The 20187-nt window shown below is 44.2% G+C and overlaps 1 protein-coding gene across 8 annotated transcripts in view; it reads left to right on the forward strand.

Annotated features, from left to right (window-relative positions):
- Nucleotides 1-20187, forward strand: part of MED12L (mediator complex subunit 12L) — a 323809-nt gene that overhangs the window by 44972 nt on the left and 258650 nt on the right. The window lies entirely within an intron of this gene.

The raw sequence follows: 20187 nt of genomic DNA on the forward strand, positions 1-20187 counted from the left end.
ATGAGTGTGAATGTCAAATCCATGAAGAGCGAGTGCCTCATAAACCATTTTTCATGGTAGAGCATAAAAACCTAAAAAAATGCTTAAAGCTAAAAATAAGAATATTTTTTAAAAAATGCATGATTTTTGAGACCCTTAACCTTCTACTTAGTCTAGCATCTCAGAAAGAGCTCCGGGCTTTCCTCATCCCAGCTCTGCCACTAAGTGGTGACTTAAAGCAGAGTCCTTAGTCTCTCTAGACAGCAGCCTTCTCAGCCTTGATCCAATCCAGTCCATGTTACCTTTAACTTCATGTCTTTTCAGTCTTCTTTTAACCAAGAACAGCTCCTCACCCTTAGTTTTTCTAGATATGTTTTGAGGGAACAGACCAGCTATTTTGTACAATGTCCCTTGGTTGGCATTTGTCATTTCTTCCTGATTAGATTCAGGTTACGTACTTTTTTTTTTTTTTAAAGATTTTATTTATTTATTCATAGAGACAGAGAGAGAGAGAGAGAGAGAGAGAGAGAGAGAGAGAGAGAGAGAGGCAGAGACACAGGCAGAGGGAGAAGCAGGCCCCATGCAAGGTGCCTGACGTGGGACTCGATCCCGGGTCTCCAGGATCACGCCCTTGGCTGAAGGCGGCGCTCAACCGCCGAGCGGGGCCGCCCCATTACACGTGTTTTAAATGCCAGCGTAGCATACTGTTTTGCTATCGGCAGAGAAACCATGTTTCCATGATCTGATCTTGATTTATTATCACCCTGTGACACCTGATACCTCTTACTCTCTGCTTTGTCTTCAGCACTTTCTTCAGCTTCTTTAAGCAAATTATACAGTGCACTTGGAAGCATTTGGCTGTGTAGACCTAGCCATAATGTAGCAAGTTTCACACTCCAAGCAAGCTATACAGCCAAGCAACCACACACATATATATGTGTTGAATTGGATTAAATTGCATACACTTCAGAAGATTAACTTGCAGTAATAGGTTCTGTGTTCTGGCTTTGATGGTGAAAAGAATCATTCAGCACATTTGGGGCAAGATTGACTATCAAGTGTCACCTTTTTCTGGCAGTGGTTTTATGACTTCTGTTGTCTTGATGATTGTTCTTAGGATTTGTAAAGTGTTTTCAGTAGAAATGGCCTTCATTCCTTTGTAATAGAAACATATGTTTTATTTTCAGTTCCCACATTCAGTGTTGGAACAGAGCTATAAAGCACTGCTGTTTGATTTTACTGAAGAGAGTTTTTCCTAAAGTTAAGTGGGCTAACAGCAACAAGGGAGCAGGCCCCGTTGTATACAAATTCCTTAAATGTAGCAACACGGAGATTGTCACTATCATTATGCGAAGACTTAACAGATCTGAAATGTGGATTAAATGGGTTGCTGCCCTGGGCAGCTTGCCACAGGCAAAGACCTCCCCAGGATAGTGTGTACCCAAAAGTGAGAAAAGTGAGAGGGGCCTTGGGTCTCTGGGTGAGGTTTCACGTGTAATTTCAAGGCAGATAAAGAAATATTTGACTTGACAAATCCTAACGTCAGGGCAGAGATTTTAAAGTAGTGATCAAATTAGGGCAGCTTAGAAGAAGAGGTTATAATTCCTAGTCCTTATGAGACTTAAAAAATAAGATGTTAATTTTTTTTTTTTTTAAGATGTTAAATGTTACAGGTAGACAGGATGTTGAGATAAAGGCTATCAAATAGGGGAGTGTTACATACTGAAGGGAAAGAGCCCCAGACATAACGTATAGTTTGGTTTAGGTATTTTTAGAGTTGAATGAAGTGTTTTTTTTTTTTTTTTAAGATTTTATTTATTCATGAGAGACACACAGAGGCAGAGACACAGGCAGAGGGAGAAGCAGGCTCCCCATGGGGAAAATGCGGGACTCGACCCCAGGACCCGGGATCATGACCTGAGCCTCAACCGCTGAGCCGCCCAGGCGCCCAAGAAGTTTTGTTTGTAAAACATGAATGTTTAGTTGTCTTAAAATATTTTGAGTTCCCCAGAGAAAAGCCTTTAAAATGGGCTAATAAGAAGAGTAAAATTTAGAGTCAAGGAAATGAAGGCAAGTCTTGAAGCAGATTAGGAAATACGTCTGTCCGCAGAGTAAATAACGTAAACTCTACGTTCATCTGTAGGACTGCTCTCCGCGAGGAGTCCTGTCGTTGCCAAGCCAACTAATGGTGACTGCAGACTTCACTCCTGTGTTTACTATCGCTATAGCAGTTAGCATTTCTTGAGCAATTACGGAATGCCCCTCACTGTGGGGAGCAGGAACTCGGGGCTTCTTCCAGTCTTAGACTGAATCAGCTCCTGGCCTGTGCTGTGAAAGTGACCCCCGTTACCTGAGGGAGCTTGTCAGCCTTGGCCATTCCTCCTCCCTTTGCTGTTGGACCCTGTGGCTGCGTTTCCTTTGGGGGCCTTATTTGCAAGTAGCCCTGGTCAATGTGAGTCGAATGTGATGTTGGAAATGGTCTGCTCCTCCCATGGTAGACTCATTTGAGAGATGGGCCAAGTGAAGCCAAGAAAATTAAAGAGGGAAATAACATTTACACCAAACCCATCCTCAACACTGTTCTCATGCGAGAACAGTCTAGTCTATCCCCCGCCCCCCCCCAAGTTGCCAGGATCCCCCATTTCTTCATTTCCATCTGCTGGGTTCTCTGTATGTTCTATTTTCTGATGTCAGATCCCCTGTGAGAGAGGAACTTTGTTCCCACTTCACAGGTGAGGACATGGATGTGTGGACAGGTGCACAGAGCCTCTCAGCGTATACATCTAAAGTAGGTTCCAAAGCCTGTGCTAGACAACTAACTCCTGGTCGGCGGGGACAGAGGGAGAATGTAGTCCCCGCCCTCCTGGTGTTCACGGTTGGGATGGGGATGGGGCATGTATCCAAACAGTCCAAGTAGTAGACAAGGAAGGAAGAGCTAGTAGTGAAATGAATGCAATGCGGAGGGGGCTCCCCAAGGATGGGAAGCCCATGGAGATCCACAGAACAAGTGATGTTTGAATACACTTTTGAAAGTAGAGGCATTTTTTTTTTAAAGATTTTATTTATTTATTCATGAGAGACCCAGAGAAGGGAGAGAGAAGCAGAGACACAGGCAGAGGGAGACGCAGGCTCCATGCAGGGAGCCCGATGCAGGACTAGATCCTGGAACTTCAGAATCATGCTCTGGGCCAAAGGCAGGCGCTAAACCACTGAGCCACCCAGGGATTCCCCCCCGCCTTTTTTTTGAAAGTAGAGGCATTTTGACAGAGTTGGGGGGGGTATTGTGAAGGGACGGGCACCTCTGGCAGAAGGATGGTGTCTGCGGAGAAACTGGGTCACCGGCGAGTTGGACTTGTGGAAACTGCCGGGATCTTTTCCATCTTGTGCATTAGTTATCAGCCGGGCGGTGATAAAAGGCTGTGAGGAGCCTCGTGTGCTCGGGGTCCATGAGTTCTGGGGGACAGTGGGCAGCTGGGGAGGGACTTCTTGTTATAAGACTTTTCCTAAGTCTCTTGTCTGTCACATGGCGATGGCTATGATGGGCAGGGCCTTCTAGGGATGAAATGAGCCAGGCCCCTAAAGGGTTTAGAACAGTTCCTGGCGCATGGTAACTGGGCAGTAAATGTAGACCATGACCAGTTGCTAAGGTGCTTAGCCAGTGTTCTCTCAGAACTAGCCGGTATTTATTATTTTGTGCATTGTGCTGAGAAGTTTACAGACACTACTTTTATTTTTTTAATTTTTTTTATTTTTATTTTTATTTATTTATTTTTTTTACAGACACTACCTGAAATCACACTCCGGCAATGTGGGTTCTGTTATTCCATTTTGTATATGAGGCACCTGTGCCTCAGAAGTTAGGGAATTGCTGGGGCTCCTGGGGAGGGGGAATGCAGTGGAAAGAGCATCCGACTCTTGGTTTTGGCCTGGGCAGTGAGATCGGGCTCTGCTTGAGGCTCTCTCCCTTTCTCCCCCCTCCCCCCACCCCCAAATAAATGAATAGATCTTTAAAAAAATGTTAAGTAACTGTTAGCACGGGTGGAGCTGGACTCACTAGGTGTTTGGTCTTCCCTCCTTGCTGTGACAGGTGGTTGCTAGGGGGAGGTGCTCCTTGAAGCAATGCTAGGAAGAAAGATGCCTGCAGGGCACCGGCTGCAGGATTTCAGGGCTGTGGCCAGCATCAGAGGAATCAGAACCCTTATTCTTATGGGTGCCCTGGGGTGCAGGCTGAGCATGGCAAAGTCCAGGGTGCTATAGGTGAAACCGCTTGCAAGAGGAACAGCTCTGATTCTGGCTCGGAATTGTTGGGTGTTCAATATGGTGAAGAGTGACAAGACCTACCATGGGCATGGAGCCTTTTTGGGGGGAATGGATAGACTAGAAGAAGCTTACGGTGCTTCGTGGTTAAACTCCCCAGGGAGCTGCTCTGTTGGCTGCCCCGTTGTGTCCTCTGTACCCCTGAGGTTTTGCTGGGTTGGACGTTTTTGTTGGAGGAGAGACTTTTCTTGGTTGACTGTCCTCTTGGAACCCCTCTCCCAATCGCCCCCCAACACACAGGGAAGAAGCAGCTACCCTTCTTGCACAGTGGGTAATTAATTTGTGACATAGTCACCGAGCCATTTGGACTGCAAAAATAAACCCTGTTAAACACTTAATTGACAGTCTGGTTTCTTATCTAAGGCAGCCAGCTTACTTTCAGTTCGGGTCCTTGAAGACAATGCGGCACTAACTTTTTTTTGACTCTGGGGACGAGCTTTTAGCTTCAAGACAAGGTTGCCGCCAACATTTTCACAGTGTTCCTCATATCTCATTTGTCATAAAAAGAGGTATCCACCTTGCTTACCATGACAATGACCCTGAAGATTGGACAGAAGTGCTTGTTAAATGTAATTTAAATTCATGCTGTACTTAGACCTGAAAAATAGGTTTTAATTGGTGGGGTGGCTCTGGCTACCTGGATGAAAAATTCTTTGATACAAGGATTAGAGCCTGTGGGCTAAGACGCTGGCATCTGCCGCTGTTCTGTTCTGCAGGGATCCGTCACCTAGAAGTTTTAGCATCTATTGAGGAGCTAAGCCCCAAATCATTATTTTATTGGGAATGGCTAGATGTTGGCATTCTTCTGTAAGAATGAGCTTTCTCTCATCAACTGTGGTTAATTGTAATTCTTTATTAAAAAAAAGAAAAAGGCAGAGTAAATGCTGAATTCCTTTCCTTTAGCCATCAATTTTCAGAGTAAGGATTGTTGTAATTTCACTTTTAGTGGTGATAAATGATTTTTTTCTATTTTTCTTTTAGAAAAATTATCTTTGGTCATGGTGATGGGCTCATGGAATTTTATTTGTTCAGTATTTTACAACCAGTTACACTCATTCTTCATTTTAATGTTCAGATTGTCCAAAAGTTGGCCAGTGGAAGATGTTTCAAGCTTTTTTTGTTTGTTTGTTATCCTTTTTGACATGACACCCTTTTGTCTTAGAATGCTTCCTTGTTTTTTTGTCATAGAAAGATGTCCCAGGCTCATCATATACTTTTTCTGCCTCAGATCTGCAGGCAGTCCTTTCTCTAAGGAACCCTACTTCTTTCTAGTCGGGGAACAGTATTTATCAGGAAGCAAGATCTGGAGGCCGAAGGTGCTCACTATTAACTAGGATGTCTGGCATCTAGGCTCTGTATGTGCGGACATGCACATCTGCGTATGTTGCACATGCATCTTGGAGCTTATACTCTTCCAATTTATCCTTTTTTTTTTTTTTTTTTACTTTTTTTTTTTACTTTTTTTGTTAACTTTTATTTATTTATGATAGTCACAGAGAGAGAGAGAGAGAGGCAGAGACACAGGGAGGGAGAAGCAGGCTCCATGCACTGGGAGCCCGACGTGGGATTCGATCCCGGGTCTCCAGGATTGCGCCCTGGGCCAAAGGCAGGCGCCAAACCGCTGCGCCACCCAGGGATCCCATATCCTTAACATTCTCACTTAACATTAAATATTTTTATTTTTGATCTTATATCTACTTTAAAAAAGTTCTAATAAAGTTTAATATGGTGCCGTGTAACCCTGCAATACCTCATCTTTGCTCTGTGGAAATCTGTGTCAGCTTTTTCCAAAGTAAAATGTTCCAGCCGGCTTCAAGTTCGAATTTTAGCGTGTGATAGTGGTCCTTGGGGTGTGTGTGCACACACGTGTATGATCGTTAAGTTTTTGATGACATCAAAGGTAATGTCTGCCCATGATTCTTTTTGAGTTTCTTAGAAAAATGCACTCAAAAGATTGCTTATGTTTTGCTTCAGTAAGTTGTGAGTTAAGAAAAAGTTTATTAAGATTTTATGCATTGGGGTAGAGGCTGTGGAGAATTTTAACCAAAAGGGAGCTGTGCTGTTTTTACGGGGCTGTCATTTTTTTGTGGAGAGAAGCTGCATCCCAAAGAAGTCTAGCCTTTAAGTAAAAATTAGGGCAGTCTTTGTTTTTTTTGTTATTGCATCTTCAAAAGTATTTCTTGGTCTGTCTTAGATATTGTCCTCCTTGGCAAGCTGGGAGTAAATGAGTTAGGTTAATGAGTTAGGTCTGTGTACTGTCTGTATCTGCTTGGTCTTTTCTGCTGTCCTTTCTTCTGGTTTTGTTGGTTTGGGGGAATTACCTAGTCTTGAATTTATTGTTAAGAACCCATTGCCACTGATCAATTTCTCTGTTTTCTAGTCAGTTTTGATATTGACTCCTGCTTGAAATAACTAATCATCTTCCATGATAAGATGCTAATCAGGATCCTGATTTAATTCTGTAGTTCTTTGCTCTTCATGGCTATCGGTACGTGGATGTACATTTACACTTGGAATATAATATGCCACAAAAATATGTTAGAAGTTTTTGTAGTTTGCAGACTGATAAACTGTATTTTCACTTGGGGCACTCCTCAGGAAATCCTTCCCAGGTTACCTAGGTATCTGCAGTTTACAAACCAGGGTAAGAAAATCCGGGGAACGTGGGAAGACCAGGAATTCCACCTGCGGCTTCTGTTTCCAGCAGGTCTTGTTCGCTTTACAGAATTTCCAAGGTGCTCATAAGGATTGAGGGGTGACTGCGTTGCTGTGGTGGGAGTGGTGTTTGGGGTGAGGTGTGAAGGTGCTTCCAGAGGCTCGTCGTTGAATGAATTTTTATTTGTTGTGCATCTTGCAGCTCGATTGCTCAAAGCACAATGGTTTTTTTTTTTTTTTTAATATTTTATTTATTTATTCATGAGAGACACAGAGAGAGGCAGAGACACGGGCAGAGGGAGAAGCAGGCTCCATGCAGGGAGCCCGATGTGGGGCTCAATCCCGGGTCTCCAGGATCACGCCCTGGGCCAAAGACAGGCACTAAACCACTGAGCCACCCAGGGATTCCACAATGGGATTTTAAGAAAAAAAAAAAAGAAAACAACAACAACAACAGCTGCTTGTGTGAGATGAAAAAAAGTTTTTTTTCATTGTTTTAGCAGCTAGTACGTATCTATGGTATAAGACACCGTATCAAAGAGGATAGTAGAGTCTCACGGCTCTGTCTTCCCAGCCCCGTCATCACACCTTTCCAAAGGAATTGTGACCAGTTGCTTGGGTATCTTCTGAAATATATTTGTGTGTATATCTTCAATGTATGTTCTTATGTTCCTTTAAGAACATTGGTGCCTGTTCCCTACTGCGCATATAGTGGCCCCGTTCTTTTAAAGTGCTCTAGGCCACTGACTTTGTAATGACTTAGGAAGGCTGGATCTTTTTGTGTTTTGCAATCTGCACTGGAATGTTAATTCCATGATGAATAGAAAGATTTTTTTCTTCCTTTCTTTCTCCCTCTTTTTTTTTTTTAAAGACATACTTTAAGTTTCATTTTCAGACGAATGTGTCTGTGTATATATGTATATATATATGTATATATATACACACACACATATGTACATGTATATATGTACAATCTTTCAAATGAGATCCCTGGAACCAAGTGATTTCTAAGGTTGATTTCAACTCAACATTATTTGGGAGTGAAGGGATACCCAGAATATACTGACAGGATGGAGAACTCATTAAGGGTCAATAAATGGGAGTGTTTCTGTGAGAGTGACACAGCTAAAGGGACTAGATTTCATTAAATGAACATATCCTGCATTAGTCTTTGGTCTCCAGAAAAATAAAGCCACGTGGGTTCTGGAGGAAAGAATAATAGGTTTGGGTCTCTTTGGTCTGTGCAATGTGTAAAGCATTTTTATATTTAAGAGCTTTTTGGTATAGAGTTACTTTACGTGGCTATCTGGCGGTATGATGCCTGTGGCATTTGTATCTGTGTTCCCATGAAAGACCCTTACCTATCTAAAGCTTGTTCAGAAGTACGAAGTTCACAGTTAACTCTATTTAAGACTTAAGTAGTAGGGGCCCTTGGGTGGCTCAGTGGTTGAGCGTCTGCTTTCAGCTCAGGGCATGATCCCGGGGTCCCAGGATCAAGTCTCACGTCGGGCTCCCTGCACAGAGCCTGCTTCTCCCTCTGCCTGTGTCTCTGCCTCTCTCTCTCTCTCTCTGTGTCTCATAAATAAACAAATCTTAAAAAAAAAAAAAAAAAAAAGACTTAAGTAGTAAACACAGTGCTTTTACTGTAGACACGTGACTCAAACCAAGCTGATCATGGAATTAAATTCCAGTGCAAAGTGCAAAAAGAAAACGTGGTCCACCTTGCTCTGTAAAGGATCGGGGCTTCCCACCACCTCCTCGGTAGCAGAAGCTGGGCGCGGGGTGAGGATAATGAAACGTCCAATGTAGTGATTTAGGTCGTTGTGATGCCTCTGCGGGGCTGGCCACACACGTCTTTCTCCAGAGCTGCACCTCCTTTTCTCCTTCCACCCAGGCCCTCAGGGGAGCCATCCCTTCATGGGTGAGGCTGTGATTGTGCACAGAGGTACGTTCTCTGCGCAGGGAAGCACAGCTGTGGTTCCCTCGCTGGGTCCATCGTGTTGCTCTAGTTTCCCTCTCCCGGGGCAATAAAACTCGAGGCTCGGTCACTGTGTGTAAGACTGTGGGGTCCCGTCCTAAGGGGTTAATTAAATGCACCCGTTTAACATTTGTAAAAAAAAATAACGAGCCTGTTATCCCAGGTTAGGACTGTCTCACCATGGCCAAGGCCGCTGCTCATTCAGGTATACGCAGGAATCCGCAGAGCTTTGAGAGGCTTACCATACGATAATTAGAACATTAATTTCAGACAGCCACCCCCTGCCCCTGAAAAGGGGTTGATTCATCGTGGCAGATGTTTTGTATGTGTCCGTCTGTTAGGAGGAAACCCCTGAAGCTGTACTTGTGCCGAGAAGTTGGTGGGGTGATTGATGTGTTGAATAAGAAAGTCTTGTTCTGGGGGCTAAAATTGGATTCTGTGGTTGCCAAGAGCCTTGGCTTCAGATGCTTGTGTGGGGCTGATAGGGAGAGAGGACCACTGGAAAAATCCCTAAATGCAACAGTTAGCCTTGCATACACATCAGCAGGGAAACAAAAACTGAGGACCCGACAGCCAGAGGGCCAAACCAAGAAAAGGGCCAAACCAAGAAAAGGGCCAAATGCTCTTCTCCTCTACAGGAGATACACCCCCAGCACCTATGATGAAGAAAAGCACAGTGGTTAGGAGTTGATTTGCTCAAGGGGATGTAACTCTCTTGCTCCTACCAGCCCTCCTGTCAGTCCATCTTCTTCCTTTCCCTGCCCGAGACCTTGCCACCCGTTTCCTTCGTTGGCTAGTCTGGTCTCTTTCTTACCCTGGCATCCTTAAGCATAAACTGTCTGTCACACAACTGTGCAGTTATTTATATATTGCCTCGTAATGGTCCTTATCTTTTCTGGAGTATTGTCCAACCTTCCTATAAATATATGATCCACTCGTTGGGGCGATGCCCTTTGCTCGTAGTGGTTGGTCAGAACTTCACCTCATTCTCCAGGCTTCCTTCCCCTGAACGTCAGAGAGGAAAGAGCTTCTTTTCGTTCCCCTTAGCTCACCCCCACCCTGACTGACATCCATAGGGACATTTCCCCAGCAGCCAGGCCTCCTTAACCTGTCCTCTTTGCCTTGGCCGGCGAGATCCTGCTTTTAAACTCCGGTGACTTCCTTCCCACCTGTGGGCTCCTGCCTGCCCAGGCCTGTGCTTTCTCCCGGGCACGCACCACACTTCTAAGCGTGTAATAGCTCACTTAATTCTTGAAATACTCCTATAGTCCAAGTACACTTACCAGCCCTGTGTTGTAGACAAGTAACTGAGGCAGCTGGAGGCCGTGAGTGGCTTGCTCAAGATCCCAAAGCCAGCAAGTGATTGGAGCCGGAATAGGAACCCTGTCATCTGACTCCAGAGCCTGTGGCCTTCACCACCACCAAGCGAGTTAACATACGCTGGGAGCTCAGAAGGGGCGCGCTGGGTACCCAGTGAGGGCGCAGCCAGTGCTTCTACTGTGCAGAATCAACCTACGGGCCCCTGGACGGTGTCTGTTGTCCTAATTACACTCTTTAAGGCATTGAAATCACCGATGATAATGGTCTCCGTACCTGTGTCTTTCCCTGACCCTTCTTCTGAGTGTGGGACCACTGTATCCGCCTGCCCCTGAACGTGTTTTCCCATGACACCTCTCTGACCCCTCAGATTCAAGTGTTGAACTCCAAACAGAAGCCCCAGTAAGATCAGTGGGTCGTGTCAATGCCCCGTGTCCTGGTTGCGATCCTCTACTGTAGTCTCGCAAGTCGTTAGCCTGTGGGGAAAGGTAGGGACAGGGTGCATCGGATCTCCGTGTGGTGTTTGCCGAAACCATACAAAGTTTAATTAAAACAAAGAGTGAGTAAGAGCAGACTGGACTCAGCCCCTTCCGCTGCTCGTTCCCCCAATTGCGCATCTCCGTCGATGGCCTGAGGATCTGCTCGGGACCCCACCGAGAAGTCTGGGGAGCTGCCTTGTCCCCTCCTTTTCCTTCTCCCCAGTATCAGGTCGGCTACCGTTTTACCTGCCTCTTTTTTGGTTTCCCTCCTTTGCTGATCACCCTCCCATCCCCCCCTGGACTTTAGGCTCCTTTTCAGTTTGTCTCCCCCACAAATGTCGGAGAGGGTCTTAATCTATACATACCTGGTCTTACCAGGCCTTTGCATAAAACCCTCCAGTGGCTTTTAATCATTCACGATGAAAGACCAAACTCCCCAGCCGGTCGCTGCAGGGTCAGGGTCCTCTCGGCTGCTGGTTATTCAGGCAGATTTCTGGGCCCCGCTGCACGCTTCTGGGGTCGAAATCTCCGGAGTCAGAGCTGTTGTGTGTGTGGTTCACGAGTGCCCTCTGCTGATCGTTTCATGCGCCAGCGTCTGAGGACCTCAGGCCTGGCCACTGGCCCCTTCTCCCCGGGCATCACCTGGCACGGAGCCCACCGCTGTCTGTGGGACTCCTTTGTGCCGCCGCTCAGGGCCTGGCCCAGCGTCCGCCTGCTTCCTCTCCTGCCACCCGCCGCGGTCGGTCCCCGGTCCCCGGTGGCTGCCTGCCTCGAGGGTGACTTGCCTCGCCTAGGGTCTGCTTTCCCTTCGCCCCTTGTAGCCTCAGACCCCAGGGGAACTTCCAGCCCATGGTGGGCATTTCAAGTTTGCTGCTATATTTATTTGTACTGTTAGATTTTGTGTGTGTGTGTGTGTGTGTGTGTGTGTGTACACGTGCAAGCACCAGCAGGGGTGAGGGCCAGAAGGAGGGAGAAGCAGACTTCCCGCGGAGCACAGAGCCCAACTCCGGGCTCCATCCCAGGGCCCCAGGATCACGACCTGAGCTGGAGACAGGCGCTCCCCCCCACCCCCCGACGGAGCCCCCCAGGCGCCCCTAATGGTTTTATTTTATCTCCAGTAGCAGTCACCACGTTCCTAAAGCAAGAGTACGTAATATCATCGCCCAGGAAATAAAACCAGAGGGAAACAGCCAGTTAAAAATAACCCAGTAAAATCACTCATGCAGACGAGGACGGATCCTGGGTAGCTGCCACAAACACCAGCGTCGTGCAGGCGACTCTGTGTTAAGAGGAAGACGTTTTTGCAGCCTGGCAGGACGTCCTACTTTATTATTGCCGCAGCCTCGCCGCCGTCTCCCAGCCCTGGCATCTCCACCCCCCCCCCCCCGCCCCCCGTTTTCCCCGCTGTCCACCCACAGGGCCTGATTCACTAACTGACCATTCAGCAAAACACGACATTCCAGCCGCTGGGCTGACTCTGTTGGTCGCAGGTCGCACTGAGACAGCGGTTTCCATTTGGACCATTCTTTATCCAGGCTGCCAATCAGCATGCTGCTTCCCCCCCTTTCATTCCCCAAGCGAATAGTGGCTGAATAGGGAATTTCACGATTTCTGTGAATCATTTTATAGGGTACAACTGATTAACTTTTAAAAAGCCTTTTATTATGGAAATTTCGAACACACACACAGATGCAGAAGAATAAAGTTCTCTTACGGGTCACCCACGTTTCATCCAGGTTTCACCCAGGGACACCCTTACTCCTGCCCCTTATCCTCCTCCCTGCTCCACCCCCCTAAGTCCTAACATCTCACAGTGGATTCCTTCTTTTCAGTGTGGGGATAGTCTTCTACTTCATGAAACGCAGATGATTTCTTACTGATGGGAAAGTATTTCAAGAAAACATTAAAAAGATTATATAACAACTGTACTGAGATACTAGTTTTTTTTAATATAAAAATTATTTTATTTTTATTTTATTATTTATTCATGAGAATACACAGAGAGGAGACAGAGAGAGAAGCAGAGGCACTGGTGGAAGGAGAAGCAGGCTCCATGCAGGGAGCCCAACGTGGGACTCGATCCGGGGTCTCCAGGGTCATGCTCTGGGATGAAGGCAGGCGTTAAACTGCTGCCCGGGCTGCCCTAATAATTATTTTAAAAAAGATTTATTCATGAGAGACAGAGAGGCAGAGACACAGGCAGAGGGAGAAGCAGGTTCCCTGCAGGGAGCCCGACAAGGGACTCGATCCCGGGACTCCGGGACCACACCCTGAGCTGAAGGCAGATGCTCAACAGCTGAGCCACCCAGGTGTCCCAGTGTACAACTCATTTAAAGTGTAAATTCAGAGTTGTAAGATTGTGGCCGTATTTTGCTTTTTAGTTTTTATTACATTTTTATTTGGAGGTGTTTGGCTAGCTTAAGTGGGTGGAGCATGAGACTCTTGATCTTGGGGTTGTGAGTTCGAGCCCCATATTGAGTGTAGAGATTACTTAAAAAATGGAAGGGGAGGAGGGCGGGGGGTGGGGGTGACTGGGTGGCGGGCACTAAGGGGGGCACTTGACAGGATGAGCACTGGGTGTTATTCTGTATGTTGGCACATTGAGCACCAATAAAAAATAAATTTATAAAAATATTAAATTTCTTTGAATATAATGCACATACAGTGTTACATGAGTTTCAGGTGTACAACAGGGATTCGACATCTGTATACGTTATGCTCATCACAAATGGAGCTACCATCTGTCACTGTGTTTCGCTGTGATAATATGATTGTATTCCCTGTGCTGTACCTTTTATTCCCATGACACATTCCTTCCATAACTGGAAACCTGTACCTCCCACTTCTCTTCTCCTGTTTTGCCCATCCCCCTAACCCCTTCCCTCTGGCAACTATCTCTTTGTTCTCTGCATTCATAGGTCTGATTCTGCTTTTTGTTTGTTATTCATTTTTTTCTTTTAGATTCATACCTGTGTAAAATCATAGGGTATTTGTCTCAGTCTTCACTTTACCATTATACCCTTCAAGTCCATCCATGTTGGCAAGATCTCATCTGCTACATTTATAGCTGTGTAATGGCCCATTGTATATGTCTGTACAACATCTTCTTCATCTATTCATCTCTCTTTTTTTTTTTTTTTTAAGATTTTATTCATTTATTCATGAGAGACACAGAGAGAGAGGCAGAGACACAGGCAGAGGGAGAAGCAGGCTCCCTGCGGGGAGCTGATGCGGGACTCGATCCCGGAACCCCGAGGTCACGCCCTGAGCCAAAGGCAGACACTCCATCACTGAGCCACCCAGGTGTCCCCTGTTCATGTCTTGATGGGCACTTGGGTTGCTTCCATAATTTGTCTATTGTGAATGATGCTGCAGTAAACGTAGGGGTGCATATATTTTTTCGAATTAGTGTTTTTGTATTCTTTAGGTAAATACCCAGTAGTGGAATTACCGGATTGTATGGTAATTCTATTTTTAATTTTTTGAGGAATCTTCATACTGTTTTCCAGAGTGGCCGCATCAATTTGTATTCTCACCAACAGTGCACAAGTGTCCCTTTTTCTCCTTGCCAACACTTGTTTCTTGTTTTCTTTTTAAAGATTTTATTTATTCATGAGAGACGCAGAGAGAGAGGCAGAGACACAGGCGGAGGGAGAAGCAGGCTCCATGCAGGGAGCCCGATGTGGGACTCGATCCTGGAACCCTGGGGTTCCCGCCCTGGGCCAAAGGCAGGCGCTAAACCGCTGAGCTACCCAAGTGTCTCTGTTTCTTGTGTTTTTGATTCCAGCCATTCTGACGGATGTGAGATGATATCCTACTGTCTTGATTTGCATGTCCTTAATGATGAGGGATGTTGAGCATCTTTTCTTGTGTCTGCTGGCCCTCTGTATGTCTTCTCTGGGGGAAGTGTCTATTAAGATTCTCTGCCCATTTTTTAATCAGATTTTTTGTTTTACTTTGTGTTGGGTTGTGTATCTGTTTTTTACATCTTTGGGATACTACCCCTTCGTCGGATATGTCATTTGCAAACGTCTTCTCTCTTTCCATGGGTTGTCTTCTTGATTTGTTGATGGTTTCCTTTGCTGTGCAGAAGCTTTTTATTTTGACGAAGTCTCAGCAGTTTATTTTTACTCTTGTTTCCCTTGCCTCAGGGAACCTGTCTAGAAAAATGTTGCTACAGCCAATGTCAAAGAAATTATTGCCTGTGCTCTCTTCTAAGGGTTTTATGGTTTTAGGTCACATATTTAGGTCCTTAATCCACTTTGAGTTTTTATTTTGGTCTGTACTGTTAGAAGTGTTGTAGTTTCATTCTTTTGCATGTAGCTGTCCCGTTTTACCAGACCATTTATTGAAGAGACTGTCTTTTCCCCATTGTGTATTCTTGGCATGGCCACATTTTGGAACCTTTTTATCACCCTTGAAAGAAATCCTGTACCCATTAGCAGTCATTCCCCATTTACCCTAACTTCCCCTCTGCTTTAGGCAATCTAAAATAGCCCTCTAGATTTGCCTATTCTCAACATTTCATACAAATGAAATCATAAAATATGTGGTTCTTTGAAACTGCCTTCTTTCAATTAGCATAATGTTGTCAAGATTCATCCATGCTGGGGTTTTATGTCAATAGTTCCATTCATTCCTTCTCCTGACCGAATGGTATTCCTTTGTATGCAAAGAACATATTTTATTTATCCATTCACCAGTTGAGGGACGTTTGGATTGCTTTCACTTTTTGGCTATTGTGCGTCATGCTGCTATGAACCTTGGTTTATAAATCTTTGTGTGGACATGTGCTTTCACTTCTTTGGGGAATTGAGGGGTTTTATGGTAACTCTATCTACATTTAACCTTTTGAGGAAATACCAAACTGTTTTCCACGGTGGCTATATCATTTTACATTCCCACCAATAGTGCACGAAGATTCTAATTTATACACATCCTCACGACTACTGTTCCTACTTACCTTTTTGTTTATACCTGCCCTAGTGGTATCTCATTGTGGTTTTGATTTGCATTTTCCTGGTAACTAATGATGTTCAACATCTTTTCATCTGCTTATTGGCCATTTTCTTTGTCTTCCTGGAGAATTGCCTGTTCGGATTCTTTGCCCATTTTTTTATTATCAGGTTGTAATAGTTCATATATTCTAGATCCAAGTCTCTTACCGGATATGTGATTTGCAAATATTGTCCCTGTCCCTCAATTCGTAGGATGTCTTTTCACTTTATTGATGGCATCCTTTGATCAAGAAAGCATTTTAACCAAAAAAAAAAAAAAAAAAAAAAAGTGAGAAAAATGGTGGGGAATCTTAAAATCATTCTTACTGAGTATTTAGAAGTGGAATGTGCTGTGTCTTGCATGTACTGAGTCTGTCCCTCCCCCACCCTTCAGTCTGCACCAAAGTCAGGGTGATTAAATCTTGTACATCTTACAGTTTTGAGACGCAGGCTTGTTCTCCCTGTGGAGAGGCAGGAGCTTCAATTATAGTGGTGTAGCCACAGGAAGAATTTTTTAGGTTATAGGTTTCTCCTTTAAGGAGACTGTCATGTTTCACTAAAGTTCTTTGTCAGTGGATCACCTTAAAAATGTATACCTTACTCTCTGGGATTGGTGGAGATCTTAAAACGATCTCTGTTGGGTTTATTTTAGAGAGTGAGTTCCTGCTTAATTTGATAACAGGGAAAAGAATTTGGCCAGGAAAATGAGCCTCACAAAATTAAAGGACACACATATATCTATTGGAAATTTATTAAAGAGAATTGAAAGTCCAGTATATTTGCATGGGTCTTTTGTTGTGCATTGACTAGCAGTTGCTTCTAGTCACATTGGCTGTAATAAAGACAGAGCGTGCTAGAGAGGGAGCTTGGCATTTTCCTATATGGTATTTGAAAACTAGGTGTAAGCAGTGATGAGTTTAAACTAGAAGGCAAAGATTTTTGTAAGAAGATTTGAGAGGCAGAGTAATTGAGGAATAACTTGATTTAGTGATTATTTTGGGAGCGCCTTAGAGTGTATTGATTCAACTCAGTACTTAGACGTTGACCAAGTAAGGCCTAGTTTTATGGAGACTAGAGAACAGAGAGGGATGCCATTTAGGTGGAGGGTTGGTGTCCAGAGACTAGAAAGGCTATGTGTTTGATTTGGCATTTGAATTGGGTTCAGAAAAATTCCCACAAGTGAACATAGGTGAGTAGAGAAGGTGTTGTAGATAAAGAGCATTTTATAGGCCTGAGAGTCAGAGAGAAAGCAACTGTAGCTACTTAATGGTAGGTAGTATTCAAAATGATTTTAGGTCCTAGCCAAGGAGTTTGGGTTTAATTCTTGAAGGATTGCAGAGCTGTTGGAGGTTTTGGAACCATGAAACTGATATTGATTGGTTTCATAAATACTTATCCAGAGCATGTTAGGCATTGGCAGCTCAGCTGCAGCAGAGACAGGGTCTTAACGGCAGTGACAACAGATGCAGTCCTTTGACGAAGTCTAACCTTTAGTTTCCTTTCTTTTTTTTTTTTTTCCTTTCAAACAGCTTTTCACCCCAATAATGGTGATGATAGCTACCACATATTGATCAATTTCTGCATAGCATGCATCATGCTAAATAACCCCTTACAGTAACTCTGTGTGTGTGTGCGTGTGTATGTGTGTGTGTATTATTGGTTCCTATTGCAGAGGAGGAAATTGAGACTTAGCAGAAACTAGCACATCACACAGCCGAGTAGCAGATTGGGAATTTGCACCCAGGTCCATCCTATTCCAAAGTTCATTCTACCAAAACCACAAACGACTAACTGTTCCTTCTCTACCAGTGTCTCCCTGCCAGGATACCTTCTCCTTGAGCCTTGCTGCACTTGGTGTGTTTTGTGTTTGCCCCCAGGGTGGATGTTACTGCTCTCCTGGGCTCCCAGTTTTCTTTTTAATACCGCAGGTATTCCAAAAAGAAAAAAAAAATATGGCAGGTATTCCAGGCGCAGGAGGATCATCATTAATGTAACTTGGCACCTTTTTGTTCTCACCTGCAGGTGTTTATTGATCTGTGTGTTTTCATGTACTAGAGTGGGGCATCTCACACCTGATGGTGCACTTCTGGTTTAGCTGTGTGGCCTGGCATAAGTCTGCTGTGCCTGGATCTATAAAATGATAGGGTGAGCTGCGTGATATCTGAAACCCCTCTGTCTTGGGGGTTTGGGATTGACAAAGAAGCAGTAGTGGCCGTAGGATTCAGGGAGGCCAAGGGAGAATGGGGACCATTCTTTTTAGTCCTGGCCCCTGGCACCGCTCTCAGTGATGTTTTTGTGCTTTCTAAAAATCTGGCTGCATGGGCCTGAAGTTCCCAGTATCAACAAACTACGAATGATGTGCCCTATCCTCAGAGCTGCTTCACTTGAGAGCTGCTGTACTTTCAGAGTGGCCTCCTTGATCCCTGTCTGTATTTTTTCTACCTTTGACTGTCCCCCTCCACCTCACCATCTTCCCTTTGTTTTTTTTATCCATTCCCATTTTCTTTTTATCACCTGAAACTGGGCCCCTTCCTCCAGACCAGTCCTAACTAAGCATGAGAGGGGCCAGGGAATCCGAATAGTTTTGAGGGGTAGAGGACCAGTGGCCATTTGTTATTTTCTGTTTTTAATTTTTAATTAAGATTGTGTGTGCATCCTAATTTTTTATACTAATCCTCTCTGGACTGTCTTATGTCCCAGACCTCAGAAATCTCTTTGATTTGATAACTCAATGCCAGTTAAATACATTTAAAGTTAAAACACACTACTAAGAGGGCTACATTTGCATTCAGTTTGAATCCCAAAAGGCATTCAGATTGTGGAATGTCGTATTCAGCATATTTTTTTTGAAGAAATGCTTATGTTTATATAAACATTCCAGCACATAAAAGAAAAAAAAAACCCTGAAAAGATAAATATTAAAATATTTAATTATGGGTGAAAGTATTATAGATGTTTTTCTTTTCATACTGCATTATGTATTTTGTGTATATTTCTTCCACATTTTAAAAAACAGTCTTAAAAGGAAAATACACCCTGGACAGAGTAGGGGTGTGTGTGAATATGTGTGTTATTTTTAGCTCCTGAGGCTCAAATATTCTGTGGGGGTATTGAGGATGGTACCATACTGAGAGGGAGTTAATAGCAAGGCTTGGCACACAAAAGCTAGGATTTGGATCCTTGTTATTTTTGTTTTTGCTTATTATAGCTAAGCTAAACTTGTCTCATCTGATGGTTGGCATTTTGTTTTGTTAAATGAGTGTCATGAGACTATTAGTCCGTAATGGGGGCACCAGAAGATGATGACACTGATAATTTACTGTCATGTTTTTAATGGCAATAGATGAATTTTAGTGATAATATCTGTTATTGGTGGTGCTTTCTGTAGAAATACTAGAGTAGGAACAGAATGTTGACCTAAGTATCTGTTCATCTTTTTGCATTGGCTTATAAAGACTTTAACATGTGCCTTTGAATTTTGATTTTAAATAAGACACAATGAGAACAAGTGGTTCAGACCAGGACTTAACAGTTTTCTCTGGGTACTGTTGTCAGGTACTTTTAACAGTACTTAAAAAATAAAAATCCTCAATCCTCAGCAGATGTTGAGTTTCTGCTCTTACTTTTGTCAAAATAGGTTCCTTTAAAAATAAGGCGGGAGAGCCAATTGCCAGGATAATGGGAAAACAGCATTGTGTGGTAACGTTTCAGTAGGGTGGTTTCTTCTGAAATGCAGTTTCGCTAATCCTTGGGGAAATTTGGCTGTGAGCATGCAATTATTACATTTTTATCCACAGAATGGGCTAAAGTTGGCATCACATCCCTCACGGTTGCCAGAGGCAACACACTGATTTAATTTGTGCCCCTCTGGCAGACATTTTTGAATAATTTTAGTGATTTTTTTTTTTTTTTTTGTAATGGTACTTTTTCTATTTCCTTTCCAGTCTGCTACCTTTTGTTGCTCACTACTCTTCCTGATTGAGTTCTGAGGCATCTTGTGTTGGTTGAGGAGAGCAGAATAACTGAAGGTCCAGATGGTTGTCAGTTGTCAGAGAGGCGGCCTCGCTCTGTTTCCGGAGGCTGTGGGGAGGGGGAGTGCAGGTCACAATGCTGTCAGGGCCACGGTGGATTCCGGTCCTCTTATGACTGACAAAAATGGAACAGATCTTAGTTAGGCATGTTTGAAATCCGACTTGGAGCCAGAGACATTTACCCTAAGAGAGTTGCATCTGGAGGATTTTGAATTCTTTTGGAGTAGAATTGAGATTTCTTGAGGTGCTCACCTCCTCTGTTCTGTTTCCTGCTTGTGGATTTGATATTTTTTAGGCTGTTAGCATAACATGGAGCATCGCTAAATGTACATAACTCAAAGTGCAGGCATCTCTCCTCCTACGTTAGGGGTCACAGAGACACCCAGGAAGAGCTGCCTTTCCCACCTAAGAGCTGGCCAACATTCCTGCTGGGT

The sequence above is a fragment of the Vulpes vulpes genome, chromosome 11 (assembly GCF_048418805.1).
Source record: "Vulpes vulpes isolate BD-2025 chromosome 11, VulVul3, whole genome shotgun sequence".
Lineage (NCBI taxonomy): Eukaryota > Metazoa > Chordata > Mammalia > Carnivora > Canidae > Vulpes > Vulpes vulpes.